The sequence below is a fragment of the Artemia franciscana genome, chromosome 3 (assembly GCF_032884065.1).
Source record: "Artemia franciscana chromosome 3, ASM3288406v1, whole genome shotgun sequence".
Classification (NCBI taxonomy): domain Eukaryota; kingdom Metazoa; phylum Arthropoda; class Branchiopoda; order Anostraca; family Artemiidae; genus Artemia; species Artemia franciscana.
Window position 1 is genome coordinate 53,748,795 of NC_088865.1, and position 14,756 is coordinate 53,763,550.

At 35.3% G+C, this 14,756-nt stretch overlaps 1 protein-coding gene across 1 annotated transcript in view; it reads left to right on the forward strand.

Annotated features, from left to right (window-relative positions):
* The window catches only part of LOC136025412 (cytoplasmic dynein 2 intermediate chain 2-like), a 94,434-nt gene that overhangs the window by 57,223 nt on the left and 22,455 nt on the right, over nt 1-14,756 (forward strand). The window lies entirely within an intron of this gene.

The window sequence follows — 14,756 nt, forward strand, 5'->3', positions numbered from 1 at the left end:
ACTTACAGCGGTGCCCAGATACCTGCAGCCAGCCTGCAACGGTTTCCGGCATCTGCAGCCTAATGCAGTTGTCAACTCGTCATATCCTGTTAATGACTTCGGCCACTGCCGAGGTACTTGCAGGCATATGGAGTTGCCAACCCCTTGTACGATTCTTATATCACAATTGCCCTATCATTTTTGCGTATGCACCCATGCCAAGTGTCTATATAGATGGCCTGTAACTTTTTGATTAATCGTTTTCCAGATAAATTAACACTTGAATATAGTAAGATATTCCGTAACAGATTACGCAGTGAATTAAGATAGTTGCTAAGCGGTTTCAGTTTATTTTAGAAATGTTTATTGCCAAACCGATTACTCTGACCGTGAGTGAAGTCAGTGTGTTCCTTGATTCTATTCCACATCGGATTGTGCAATTATTTAAGATGGTTACTAAGCGGTTTACAAAGATTTCAGAAATATTTGACTGGTGTCGGATTTGAACCGGGGGCTCCTAAGCATATAGGAATGATGTACTAGTCATAGATTTTGTCTTTCAGACGCAAAATGCCTGAACACACCACTTTGCTGTGGTACACTCTTTTAGGCTACAATAAATGTCTATGTTTACCAATATTTTGTAAGTCTATGTAACCCTTTTGAAAACGAATGCTTTACCTTGTGGCATTACGGCCACTGAATCTTGAGCCTCAATATGTGTATAAATTTTCCTTAATTCTATATCAATTAACTATCTCAGATTTTCACACCATAGATTTTTGGCCTTTTTTGAATAGAATTGCTGTTTTCACACTACAAAATGCCTGAAAACACTGCTTGGTTATAGGGCAGTCTTTTCAGCTAAAATAAATGTCTACGTTTAATGTTTATTTTGTAAGACTGCCTGCACCTTTTAAGAACAAAGAGCTAACGAACGGAATCACTACCTCTGAAACTCGAAGCTCAAGTTTCGCATAGATTTTCGATAATTTAAAATCGATTAACTATCTCAGAATTTCCACACAATAGCATTTTAGCCTTTTTTGGCTAGAATTATTGTTAGTTTTCTGGAAAATATACACGGCGTTAGACCCAAAAACATACAAAGAAAGATATTTTTAAAAATAAAGGCATATGATTTGGGAATTTACCAAGATTTAGTCACACAAAAACACTCCTATCACCTCAGAAATGGTGTACTAGAGTCTGAAATATATGAGCCAGGTCTTAGCAAAGTCTGAGAACAATGGATCGGATTACTTTTAGAGTTAGATGCATATGAGGTGAGAATTAATCAAGATTAAGTATGACACAGATATGACTATTGACCACTTCTGTAGTCTGAAATATGTGAATTAGGTCTTACCAAAGTCTGAGAGGGATGAATTGAATCCTATTTAGAGTTAGAAACATATGAAATGGGAATTTTTCAAGATTCAGTCAAACACAGACAATACCATTAGCTCAAAAAAAATAATCTAGTGTCTGAAAAAGGTTATTTAGATTTTTACCAAGACTGAAAGAGATAAATTGTGTTATTTTTAGAGTTAAAGAGATATAAATGAGAAATTGCCAACATTCAGTCAAACACAAACACTACTATCAGCACACAAGTAATATACTAAAGTCTGAAATAGATGAAGTACGTTTTCAACTGAAGTATGAGAGAGAAAAATCGGATTCGTTTTAGAGTTAGAGTAATATCAAGGGGGATTTTATCAAAATTGAATCAAAGACGGACACTAGTATGTAAGTGGTACACTAGAGTCTGAAATAAGTGAATTAGGTTTGTACCAAAGTCTGAGAAATGTGAATTGGATATTTTTAGAGTTAAAGACACATGATGTGGGAAATTGTCAATATCCAGTCAAACAGAGAAACTAATATCCACTCATAAGTTGTATACTAGAGGCTGATTTAGGTGAACTATCATTTTCATAAGATATAAGAGAGATGTATTGGATTCCTTTTAGAATCAGAAACACGTAAGTTGGTAAATTATCAAATTCCAGTCAAACACAGACATTACTATCAGCTAATATTTGGTACACTAGAGTCTCAAATTGGTGAATTAGGTTTTTACGAAAGTTTAAGAGGGATTAATTGGATTCTTTTTAGAGTTAGAGACATATTAATTGGGAGATTATCGAAATTCAATAAAACACAGACGTTACAATCAGCAAGCAAGTGGTATGCTAGATTTTGAAATAGGTGAATTAGATTTTCTTTCCACCAAAGTCTGAGAGAGATGAAAAAGGATTGCTTTTATAGATAGAGGCATATAAAGTGGGAAACTATCGAGATTCAGTCAAACACAGAAACTACTATCAGCTCAAAAGTGTTAGGCTAGAGTCTGAAATAGGTTTTTTTACCAAAGTCTGAGAGAGATGAATCGATTTTTATAAGTTAGAGACCCATGAGGTGAGAATTTATCAAGATTGATTCAAACACAGACATTACTCTTATCTCACAAGTCGTAAACTATTTTCGGAAAGAAATGAATAAGGTTTTTACCAAAGTCTGAGAGAGATAAATTGGATTTTTTAAGATTTATAGAAATAAGAACTGAGAATTTATCAAGGTTCAGTCAGGCACAGTTACTACTTTCAACTCAAAAGTAGTAGACAAGAGTCTAAAATAGGTAAATTAGGTTTTATCCAAGTCTAAGAGAATAAATAGAGTCTGAAATAGATGAATTAGGTTTTTGCCATTGTCTAAGAGAGATGAATCGGATTATTTTTAGAGTTATAGAGTTGGAGACATATTATATGGGGAATTATCAAGATTCAGAAAAACACAGGCACTGCTGTTAGCTAGAATTTTTAATAACAGTGTCTGAAATACGTGTATTAGGTTCTTACCAAAGTCTAAGAGAAATGAATTGGATTCCCTTTAGAATGAGAGATATAGGATGTGGGAAATTGTCATGTTTCAGTCAAACACAGACACCACTTTCAAATAACAAGTGGTATACTAGAGTCTGAAATAGATGAGATTGGTTTTAACTAAAGGTGACGAGAGATGAGTTCGAAATGTTTTAGAAATAGAGACACAGGAAGACGAAACTATCAAAATTCAGCCCTACTATCAGCTCACAAGTGGCATAAGAGAGTCTGAAACAGGTGAATGAGGGTTTTTACCGAAATCTGAGAGAGATGAAACGGAATTCTTTTTAGAGTTAGAGACAAATGATTTGGGATATTATCAATATCCAGTCAAACAGAGACACTATTATCCACTCACAAGTGGTATACTAGTGTCTGAAATAGATGAAATTGGTTTTTACCAAAATGGGAAAGAGATGAATTGGACTCTTTTTAGAGTTAGAGATATATAAAGTGGAAAATACCAAAATTCAGCCACATACAGACCCCGCTATAAGTTCACAAATGGTATACTAGAGTCTGAAATAGGTGAATTAGGTTTTTACCGAATTGTGAGAGAAATGAAACGGAATTTTTTTTAGAGTTTATGTTAAATTATTAAGATTCATTCAAACATGGACCCCACTCTCAGCTAACAAGTGATATGATAGAATCTGAATTAAGGGAATTAGGTTTTTAACCAAGGTCTGAGAAAAATGAATCGGATTCGTATTACAGTTACTGGCACTTTAATTAGGGAATTATATGGATTCAGTCAAACACAGACATTACTATCAACTCACAAGTGATTTACTAGAGCCTGAAATAGATAAATTTGGTTTTTACTGAAGTCGGAGAGTGATGAGTTAGAGACATATGAAGTTGAAAAATATCAAAATTTAGTCATAAAAAGGCTGATATTTTTACCAGAGTCTGTGAGAAATAGGTGGTTTTTTTGTGAGTCTGAGAGAGGTGGATCGGATTCTTTTTAGAGTAAGAGACATATGAAATGAGAATTCATCAAAATTCAACAAACACAGACACTATGCTAACCGTGACATGACCTCTTTGTGAAAAGATGGCTATCACACTCGTCGCGTTCTTCATTTTGCAACCCTAGACTTGTCTAAGCATTTGACAGTGTTTGTCATACTCAAGGATGGACAGCATTATACCAGAAAGGAGTAAATCTGTCGGTAATTCACGTTCTCCGTTTTTGGTACTCCCATTCTTACCTTCACTCTAAGTCATTAGATAATTCTTATTTATCGGCCTGTACCTAAATATTGAAAAGTGTGAGTTTCTTGTTGTCACCGGTAATAATTGTTCAGAACTACTATACTGCGGTGGTTTTAGTATTCCACGTGTTAAATCATTTCGTTGGCTTGGCATAATAGTTTATGTTTCTATTAATGCTCTCCAGTCTCATGCTGTCAAAGATATGAGTGATAAGCTGAGGCTCAGTTACTCTAAGCTTGTGGCGAATCTTGGACACTATCGGAGAAGAGTGCTAACTTGGCTTTACTCAAATTTTCGTAATCATTCTTTACTAGTATTCAGCCACTTCTGTTGACCGGTGATCTAAAACGTATTCGTATAAACTATTACCAGTACTGCAAATTTCTTTTATATCTGACTCGTTCTTACCGGATTACAAATATGAATAAAAAGTATTGTACGACAGTTATTACTTGTGTTTTCGAAAATTTATGTGCCGCGCTTGCTATTGAAGCGCCATATAGGCTAGGGTATTTTCATCGCCTTATCCATCTTTTTTCTGTGTGCGATTAACTTTGTTTCTTGTTGTTCTTTGCTGTTTTTCTTTGTATTTACTGCACTTAACCTCAGCTTTTGTAAAGTGGGTGTTAAAAAATTATTATTATTATTATTATTATTATTATTGTTATCATTATTATTATTATTATTATTATTATTATTATTATTATTATTATATTAACAGTGAAATAATCAAGATTCAGTCAAACACATACACCATCATCAACTCACAAGTGATACACCAGAATCTGAAATAGGTGAATTAGGTTTTTAACCAAGGTCTGAGAGATATAAAACGCAATTATTTTGGAGTTATTGACACTTGAAGTGGAAAAGCATCAACATTCAGTCAAATACAGACATTACTATCAACTCACAAGATGTATATCTGAGCATGAAATATATGATTTTGGTTTTTAACAAAGTCAGAGAGGGAAGAATCGGGTTCTGTTTTAGAGCTAAAGACATATGCAGTGGAAAATGTCAAGATTAAAAAAAACAGACATTACTATCAACCCAAAATTGATATATTAGAGTCTGAATTAGCTGAATTAGGTGTTAAACCAAAGTCTGAGAGAGACGAATTTGATTATTTTTATAGTTAGAGACATCTGAAGTCACAATTTATCATGATTCAGACAAACACAAACAATACTATCTACTCACGAGTGGCATACTAGATTCTGAAATAGATGAAATTGCCTTTTACTGAAGTCAGAGAGAGATGAATTGAATTCTATTTTAGAGTTAGAGAAATATGAGATGGAAGAATATCAAAATTCAGTTATACAAAAACCCTACTATCAGCTCACAAGTTGTTTACTAGAGTCTAAAAAGGTGAATTAGGTTTTTTACTGAAGTCTGAGAGAGATGAATCGAAATTATTTTTGATGTTAGAGACATTTGAAGTGGGAAATTATTAAGATTTTGTCTAACAAAGACACAACTATGAGCTTAAAAGTGGTATACTAGAGTCTGAAGTAGATAAATTAGGTTCTTACCAAAGAATGAGAGGGATCAATTGGATTCTTTTTAGATTTAGAAACATACAAAGTGAGAATTTATCAAATTCAGTATAACTCGGACGCTACTTTCACCTCACAAGTGGTCTAATAGAGTCTGAGGGAGATAAACGGATTCCTTTTAGAATTAATGACACATAAATGGGAAGTTATTAATATTCAGTCAAACACAGACATTGCTATCAGCTTACAAGTGGTATACCAGAGCCTTAAACAGATGAATTTAGTTTTTAACAAAGTCGGAGAGAGATTAATCGAATTCTGTTTTAGAGATAGAGACATGTCAAGTGGGAGATTTTCGAGATTCAGTCAAACACAGACACTACTATTAGTGAACAAGTGGTTTACTAGAGTCTGAAATAGATGAATTAGGTTTTAACCAAAGTCTGTGAGATAAATCGGTGTTTTTTCAGCGTTAGAGAAATCTTAAGTGAAAAATTATCAAGATTCAGTCAAACATAAACACTAATATTAGTGAACAAGCGGTTTACTAGAGTCTGAAATATATGAATTAGGTTTTCACCAAAGTCTGAGTAAGATGAATTTCATTCTTCTTAGAATAAGAGACGTATGATTTGAGAATTTTTCAAGCTTCAGTAAGACACAGACACAAATATTAGCTGACAAAATGGTATATTAGAGTCTGCAATACATGAACTAGGTTTCAACCAAAGTATGAGGTAGATGATTCGGATTCTTTTTTAGAGTTTGAGTCTACAGTCTTAAGTCTTCTTAGAGTTTTTACCAAAGTCTGAAAGAGACGAATTACATTCTTCTTTAGAGTTAGAGACATATGAATTGCAAATTTATCAAGATCCAGTCAGACAAAGAAACTACCATCAACTCATATGGCATACTTGAGTCTGAAATTGATGGATTTGGTTTTAACCAGAGTCCGAGAGACATGAATCCATTTTTTTTAGTTAGAGACATATGAAGTTGGAAATTATCAAGACCCAGTCAAACAGAGACACCATCATTAGCTCACAAGTAATATATCAAAGTCTGAAACAGGTGAATTAACTTTTTACCGAAGTCGGAGAGAGATGAATCGAAATTATTTTAGAGGTAGAGCCATATAAAGTGCGAAATCATAAAGATTCAGTACAACAGAGATACGATTATCAGCTCAAAAGTGTTAGAATAGAGTCTAGAATAGGCAAAGTTTTACAAGAGTCTGAGAGAATAATGTGTTTTTTTTACCAGAGTCTGAAAAAATAAGGTGGTTTGTTTAACCAGAGTCTGAGAGAGATGAATCGGATACTTTTTAGAGTTAGAAACACATGAAAAGAGAATATTTCAAGATTCAGTCAGACACAGATGCAACTATTAGCTCATAAGTAGTTTGCCAGAGTCTGAAATAGAAGAATTATATTTTTACCAAAGAAAGAGAGAGACGAATCTTGTTCGTTTTAGAGTTGGAAGCATATGAAGTGAAGTTTTCTCCCAGATTCAGTCAAACAAATAGACTAATTTCACCTCACAAATGGTATGCTAAACCCTGAAATACATTAATTAGGTGTTTAGAAAAGTCTGAGAGAGATGAATCGGATTCTTTTTTATAGTTAGAGACATACGAAGTGCGACTTTATCAAGATCTAGTCAGACACAAACACTACAATCAACTCTGAAGTGGTATACTAGAGTTTGAAATGGGTGAATTTGGTTTTTACCAAAGTAGGAGAGATGAATCGAGTTCTTTTCTAGAGTTAGAAACATGTAAAGTAGGAAATTATGAAGATTCAGCCAAACACAAACGCTACTATCAGCTCACAAATGATACACTAGACCCTGAAAGAGATGAAGTAGGTCTTCTACAAAACTCTACAAAACTCTACTACAAAAGATGAATTAGATTCTTTTTAGAACTAGAGACATTTGAAATGGGAAATTATCAAGAATCATTCCAACATAGAAAATACTGCCAGCTCAGGAGCGATATACTAGAGTCTGAAATAGATGCTATATGTTTTTACCAAGGTCTGAGATAAATGAATTGATTTTTTTAGAGTGAGAGACATAGGAAATAAGGATTTAACAAAACTCAATCAAATACAAACACTACTATCAACTCGAAAGTGGTTCACAAGATTCTGAAATAAGTGAATTTGGTTTTTACTAAAAGTGTGAGAGGGATGAATAGGATTCTTTTTAGAGATAGAGACATATAAAGTGAGAACATTACTATCATCTTTCGATTGGTATACAAGAGTCTAAAAGTGGTGAATTGGGTTTTATCATCAACTACTTATGAGTTGCTAGTTGTGTCTGTGGCTGACAGAATCCAAATAAATTCACGCCTCATTTGTCTCTAAAAGATTTCGATTCTTCTCTCTCAGACTTTTGTAAAAACCTAACTCATTTTTTTCAGACTCTATTACATTACTTGTGATCTGGTAGCAGTGCTTGTGTTTGACTGCATCTTGATATCTTGATAATTTCCCACTTCACATTTCTCAAATTCTAAAAAAATCCGATGCATCTCTCTTGGACTTTGGTATAAGCCTAATTCATCTATTCACCACTATACCACTATACCACTATACCACAGTATACCACTTGTGAATTAATAGTAGTTTCTGTTTTTGACTGAATCTTGATAAATTATTACTTCTTATGCATCTAAAACTAAAATGAATCCGATCTTTCTCTCCCTGACTTTGGTTAAAACATAACTCACCTATTTCAGACTCTGGTAAACCCTGGGTGTTTTGGTAGTAGTGTCTGTGTCCGACTCAATATTGGTACATTCCCGCTTCATATGTATATAACTGTAAAAAGAATTCTATTCATCTCTCTCACAGACCTCGGTAGAAACCTAATTCACTTATTTCACACTCTAGCATATTACTTTTGAGCTAGTCGTAGCGTAATTGTCTGATTCAATCTTTATGTGTTCCCACTTTATATGTTACTAACTCTTAAAGGGCATCCGATTCATATCTCTTATACTTTGGTCAAAGTCTAATTAATCTATTCCAGATTCTAACATATCACCTATGAGCTGATCGTAGTGTCTTTGTTTGAGTTATTCTTGATAATTCCCCACTTTATATGTCTCTAACTCTAAAAAGAATGCGATTCTTCTATCTCAGACTTCGGTAAAAAACCTAACTCAACTATTTCAAACTGTACTTTACCACTTGAAATCTGATAGTAGTGTCTTTGTTTGACTTACTCTAGATAGTTTCCTACTTCATATATGTCTAACTCTAAAAAGAATTCCGATAGGTCTCTCTTAGCTTGGTAAAAAACTAATTCAACTATTCCGGACATTAGTATACCATCTTTAAGGTGGTAATAGTGTATGAGTTCGACTGAATCTTAATGATGTCCCACTTTGTAGGTCTCTAACTCTAAAAAGAATCTAGTCATCTCGCTCAGACTTTGATAAAAACCCAAATTGACATATCTCGGACTCTAGTATACCACTTGCCTGTGAGTTGATAGTAGTTATTGTGTTTGACTGAATTTTGATTAGTTCCCGCTTCAAATGTCTATATCTCTAAAAAAAAAATCAGATTCATCCCTCTCGGACTTTGGTAACAACCTATTTCATGGATTTTAAAGTCTTGTATACCGCTTGTGAGCTGATAGTGGTGTCTGTTTTTGAATGATTCTCGATAATTTCTAACTTTATATGTCTCTAACTCTGAAAATAATCCAATTTATTACCATTTGGGAATTGATAGTAGTATCTGTGTTTGGCTGAATGTTATTTACTACTTTATATGTCTGCAACTCTAAAGAGAATCGGATTCATTGCTCAAGACTTTGGTATAAACGAGAATCACCTATTCAGGCCTTAGCATGCCACTTGCTAGCTGATAATAGTATCTGTGTTTGCCTGAATCTCTATAAATTCGCACTTCATATGTTTCTAACTCTAGAAACTATCTACTTTTTCTCTCTTAGACTTTGGTAAACACCTAATTCTACTTTTTCAGACTCTAGTATACAACTTTTGATAGTAGTGTCTGTGTTTGACTGAATCTTGATAAATTCCCATTTCATATGTATCTAACTCTAAATGCGTCTATTTTCGCATGTTTAAAATATCAAAAATCAAACGTATATTGAGTTTCAAGTTGAAGAGGCATTAATGCCGTACGGTAGCGCATTCGTTGTTAAGAGGTGCAGGCATTCCTACACAATAAACGGTTAAAATAGACATTTGCTTTAGCTAAAAAGACGTTTTCAGCCATTTTGTGATGTAAGAAACAACAATTCTAGTCACAAAAGACACAAAATTTACTGTGTGAAAATCATGAGATATTTAAATGATTTAGAAATATAAAAAAAAATGCAAATATTGGGCTTCGAGTTTTAGAGACAGTAATACCATACAGAGGCGCATTCGTTTTAAAAAGTGGAGGCAATCCTGCAAAATCGAAAAGAGTTTCCCACAACAGGGTGGTATTTTGAGGCATTTTGTGGTACAAAACAGAAATTCGAGCCAAAACTGGCTAATATGCTATTGTGTGAAAATTCTGAGATACTAATTAGATTAAGAATTATCTAAAATCCATTCGCGTATTGAGCGTAGACTTTTAGAGACGGTAATGCCGTAAGGTAAAGCAAATCTTTTTAAAGGTGCAGGTAGTCCTAGAAAATAACGGTTAATGTTTTCATTTATTTTAGCCAAAAAGACTGCCCCAGGGCTAAGTGAATTATTCAGTTTTGGAAACCCCAATAACAATTTCTCACCTACATAGAATTCAAAATCCTTACTTTTTTCAGATCGATTTTCTCCAATGTCGTACTCTTAAACCTAGATTATTAAGGTTTTTTTACACCCAAATACCAAACTCTAACAACAATACTATTCATAGGCCTCTATTTTAATAATTTTATCCTTACTTTTACAGATTGCTTTCTTAAACGTAAATTCTTCAGATTTTTGGAAACCCCAATATCAATTTCGTGCCTCCTTAATATTCAAAAGTCTTCCTGTTTTCTAATTTTATAGCAATTTTTTCTCATATCGTCCTCCTAAACCTAGACTATTCAGGTTCGCGCATACCCACAGACGATTTTCTTATCAAAACACTGTTCAGAGGCCCTTATTTTAATAATATTAACCCTACTTTTTTACTGTGCGTTCTTAAGCCTAGATTGTTCAGGTTTTTTTAAACCCAAATATCGATTTTTTACCTCCATAGTATTCAAAACCCTTCCAGTGTTTAATATGAGACTATTTTTTCCCATGTAGTACTCCAAAACCTACGTTGTTGAAGTATGTTTACATCCATATACCAATTTCTTAACATAACAAAATTCAGAAGCTTTCATTTTAATAATTATAACCCTATTTTTCCATATTGTGTTCTTAAGCCTAGATTGATCAGATTTTGTAAATCCCACTATCAATTTCTTACCTTCATAGTATTCAAAGGCTTTCCTTTTTTTAATATCAGGGGACATAAAGCCTTTATTTTGAAGATATTTTATTGATTTTTATTGATTTCAATATGTTTACGATTTTTCCTAGCGGGAATAGCAGCCTTTTCTGCGGTTCAAAAAAAATATATTTTATTTTATTGTTAAGAATGACTGAATTCTAATAAAATATCTATTCAGCTTCAAACTTCTAATTTCCTTTTTTGAGGTTTTTTATATTGTCGAATTTTTTTTTTAATATATACAAATGTTTCTACAGTTAATAGCCACCAGGTCCTAGGACTCGACACGTGGCGTATAATTTTCTAACAAACATTCCCACTAAGCTTCAAACTTTCAGTTTCTTTTTTAAGGTTTTTGAATTCTTGTAACCCCTTGTTAAAATATGCAAGTCCCAAACCCGTGGCCTCCCGGCAAATCTGTAAGTGACGGAAACCAACCCAATCCTGCACCAGATAGACTCTCTTCACTACCCTATTTTGTAGTTTTTAAGAACCCATCCCCCACTACCATGCCAGAGGAAGGAAAAAAATTTTTGATGAATATGTGTGGAAAAGACCTGTCAGTCGATGATGTTGAATTGAAAAGAATTCGATCTGAATGGCGGCTTGTAGTTCAAATGAAGGTCAAGGCAACCAGCATTGCCTCTTCTATCAACCAGTAGTCACAAAGTACAGAAGCTAGGGTGAAATCCCCAGTGTTTATAGGCGTGATCAAAAACATTCCGACTACATATGATGCCGATAAGGGGAAAAACTGCGTTTCAGGTTGCGAAAGAGCAGAGCAGTGTGGTAGACGTTGAACCTATAAGTTGTATTTTTCATCCCGCTATCAGCTAGGTCTGGCCATGAAAAGTCCGCAAAAACTAGATTTTGAACGGTTTCCGACTGAAGAGTTTGTCTACCTTCCAAAACGATGCTATAACTGCCAGAAATTTGGTCATGTTTCAGTGGTGTGTTCCACTCCCCAGGTTGGTCCCCGTTGCACTGTCCTTGGCCATATGTCAAGTGCTACTACCCCCTGCACGAATCCAATTGGCTGTGCAGCATGTAAATCGACAAAACATGCCTGTCAGTCATTCCAATGTCCTTAGATGAAAAAGCAAATTGGAAAGCAAAAACGCTCCGATGAGTAAACAGCATGCAAGTACTAAGAACGTGTCGTGGAACATGAACAGAGGTGTGTCTCACAGAATCCCCTTAATTGAAGAATTAGGTGGGCGAGGCAATATTCTAGGCATCCAAGAAAATCTGCTGACAAGTGATAGTCTCAGCCTGCTCAAGTTTTCAGACAATCAGACATTTTATTTTGTCCCAGCAAAGTTTTGTCAACGTGGAAGACCCTCTGGTGGACTATCGATCGTATGTAGCTCTGCAGTTGATTCCGATTGTTCATACAGCTGAAAACCTTATGGTTATTAGAGCTGGGAATCTTGTGATCGTCAATGTCTACCTCCCCACAAATTACAGCGACGAAGAATCAGATAACCGATTTTCAAAGGCAGTACGTGCTCTTGCAAAGTGCCTCAAGACTATTATGTTGTCCATCTGGAATGCGGTATAATCATAGACTACAACTGTGATTTAGCCGACGACTCGTCTCCTCGGTCCCAGTTGATCCTAAGCACATTTTAAAATCGGTATCATGTGCTTCCAATAGACAATGATTTTACTTTCGTACACACTAGTGGTTCAGTCTCAAATATAGACCATGTCTCATGCACATTCAACGTGAGTGGCACAGTTAGCGTGCTAATGGGAGGTCACTCCATTGACCATATCCCCATTGAAGCATGTGTTAATGAGTGGATTCCTAAGGAAAAAAGTTCTTCACAGTGGTACGAAATAAAGGATTGGTTAAAGGCCGACTTTCCTCTTTATCAGACAGTGGTCGACAAGACGCTGTAGAAAATTAATGTACCATATAATCTCCTACAAGCCAACGTGCAAAGGAATATCCAAGAAACTAAAATACAGGTCAATAGCTTTTGTGCTGAAATCACCCATGCACTACTAACCGCAGAAAAGGCTGCTATTCCAACTAGGAAAATTCGTAAACATACTGAAATCCCTAGGTTCTCAAAGAATTGAGAACTAGTGAAAGCGTGTCAAGATGCTAAGTTTTGGTTCTCGGTATGGAGGGAAGGCGGTCGTCCAAAATCCGGCGTGTTGAATTGTCTCCGTAAACACACAAAACATAAATTTGAGAAAGCCCTCAAGCAGCATCGTACAAATGTGACACATGAATATACAGAGAGAATAATCAACGATCCAAGTCGTCTATGGAAAGATCGTTTGAAAGACCGCCAAGAAACACCTAAGTCCATGCCTTGTGACCCAAACGACTGGTGAGCCTACTATACGAGTGAATTTTAGTGCCCTAGAACCCAGTGTAGTAAGACCATACATTAAGCAACTTGAATCTGTGCTATAAAATTCGAGTTTTCCGGACTTTACCGTAACTGTTTCAGATGTAACTCCAAATTTCTTTAAGTTGAAAACGAAAAAATCGCGCGGAGTTGCAGTTTGTGTTTACTTTGCATTGTGAATGATACTCGTCTTTTATATGAAATGTTAACATTATTGTACCACATTATATTCGTAGTCGGTATTGTGCCCGATTTTTTCTGTAGAGGACAACTTACGCCCATCCTGAAAAAAGGGATGCCAGCTAATATATGCTCCTCCTATCACCCAATTACTGTTTCGGCAGTTTTATGTAAGCTTTTTGAAATGCTTGTATTGTCGAATGTTAGAAACTGTTGCCAAATGCCAAACTACTAGTTTGGCTTTACGGTAGGTCTTGGTTGCGCTGATGCTCTGTTCGCCCTTGCTACTATTTTGTCTGATTATGAGGCAACGAGTGACCCATTAGTTATTGGTTCTTTTGATGTAAGCCAGGCGTTTGACTCGTCGGTGCTTGGGCAGATCCTTTTAGAAGCCTTTTAAACAACGGCTAAATCTGTGTATTGTCAGAGCTATGTATTATATGTAAAATAACCTTAGAGCGCAAATTAAAATACCCTCATGTCCGACTGAATCCGTTGTTGTACCAGTTCGTAAAGAGGTCAGGCAAGGCTCAGTTGTGTCTCCGACTTTGTATAACAATAGCGTTCTGTCAGCACAAGCCTAGGTACCTACGTCTTGTGTTTCAAAAGGGATCGATGTTTTGTTGATGGCGTATGCTGACGACCTACTTAATTTGAACAGGTCTACAGATCGACTATCGAAGAATTTTGATGTTTTGCGTAAGGAATATAATAAAATAGGTTTATCATTTAATGTGTCTAAATCGGCCGTACTGTTCTTCAACGCGGGGTATTATGAAAATGAAATTCCTTTAGGTGATTCAGCTGTTAAGCCATGTGAGAGCATTACCTACCTTGGTTTACCAATCGGTCGAAGCCTTTACTCGACAGGAACGTTTCTTTTAAGACACGTAGAGGCAAAAATCCGGATAGCTTATGGATCAATCATTGGTAACAGACATCGATTCTGCCGTAAATTTCTTGCGTCGCTGTATAATGCCATTGCTCTCCCACATGTACTGTTTATAGCACCTTTTTGGAATTATTTGTCGTCCGGCCAATGTACAAAAGTAAAAGATTTGTTTTTTCGATTCGCGATATTCCTTCTGAGACTTCCTCCGCGGACGAAGAACTCGTACATAATGCGTAAATACTGGGTGTCCTATCCAACAGTTTGTAATAACC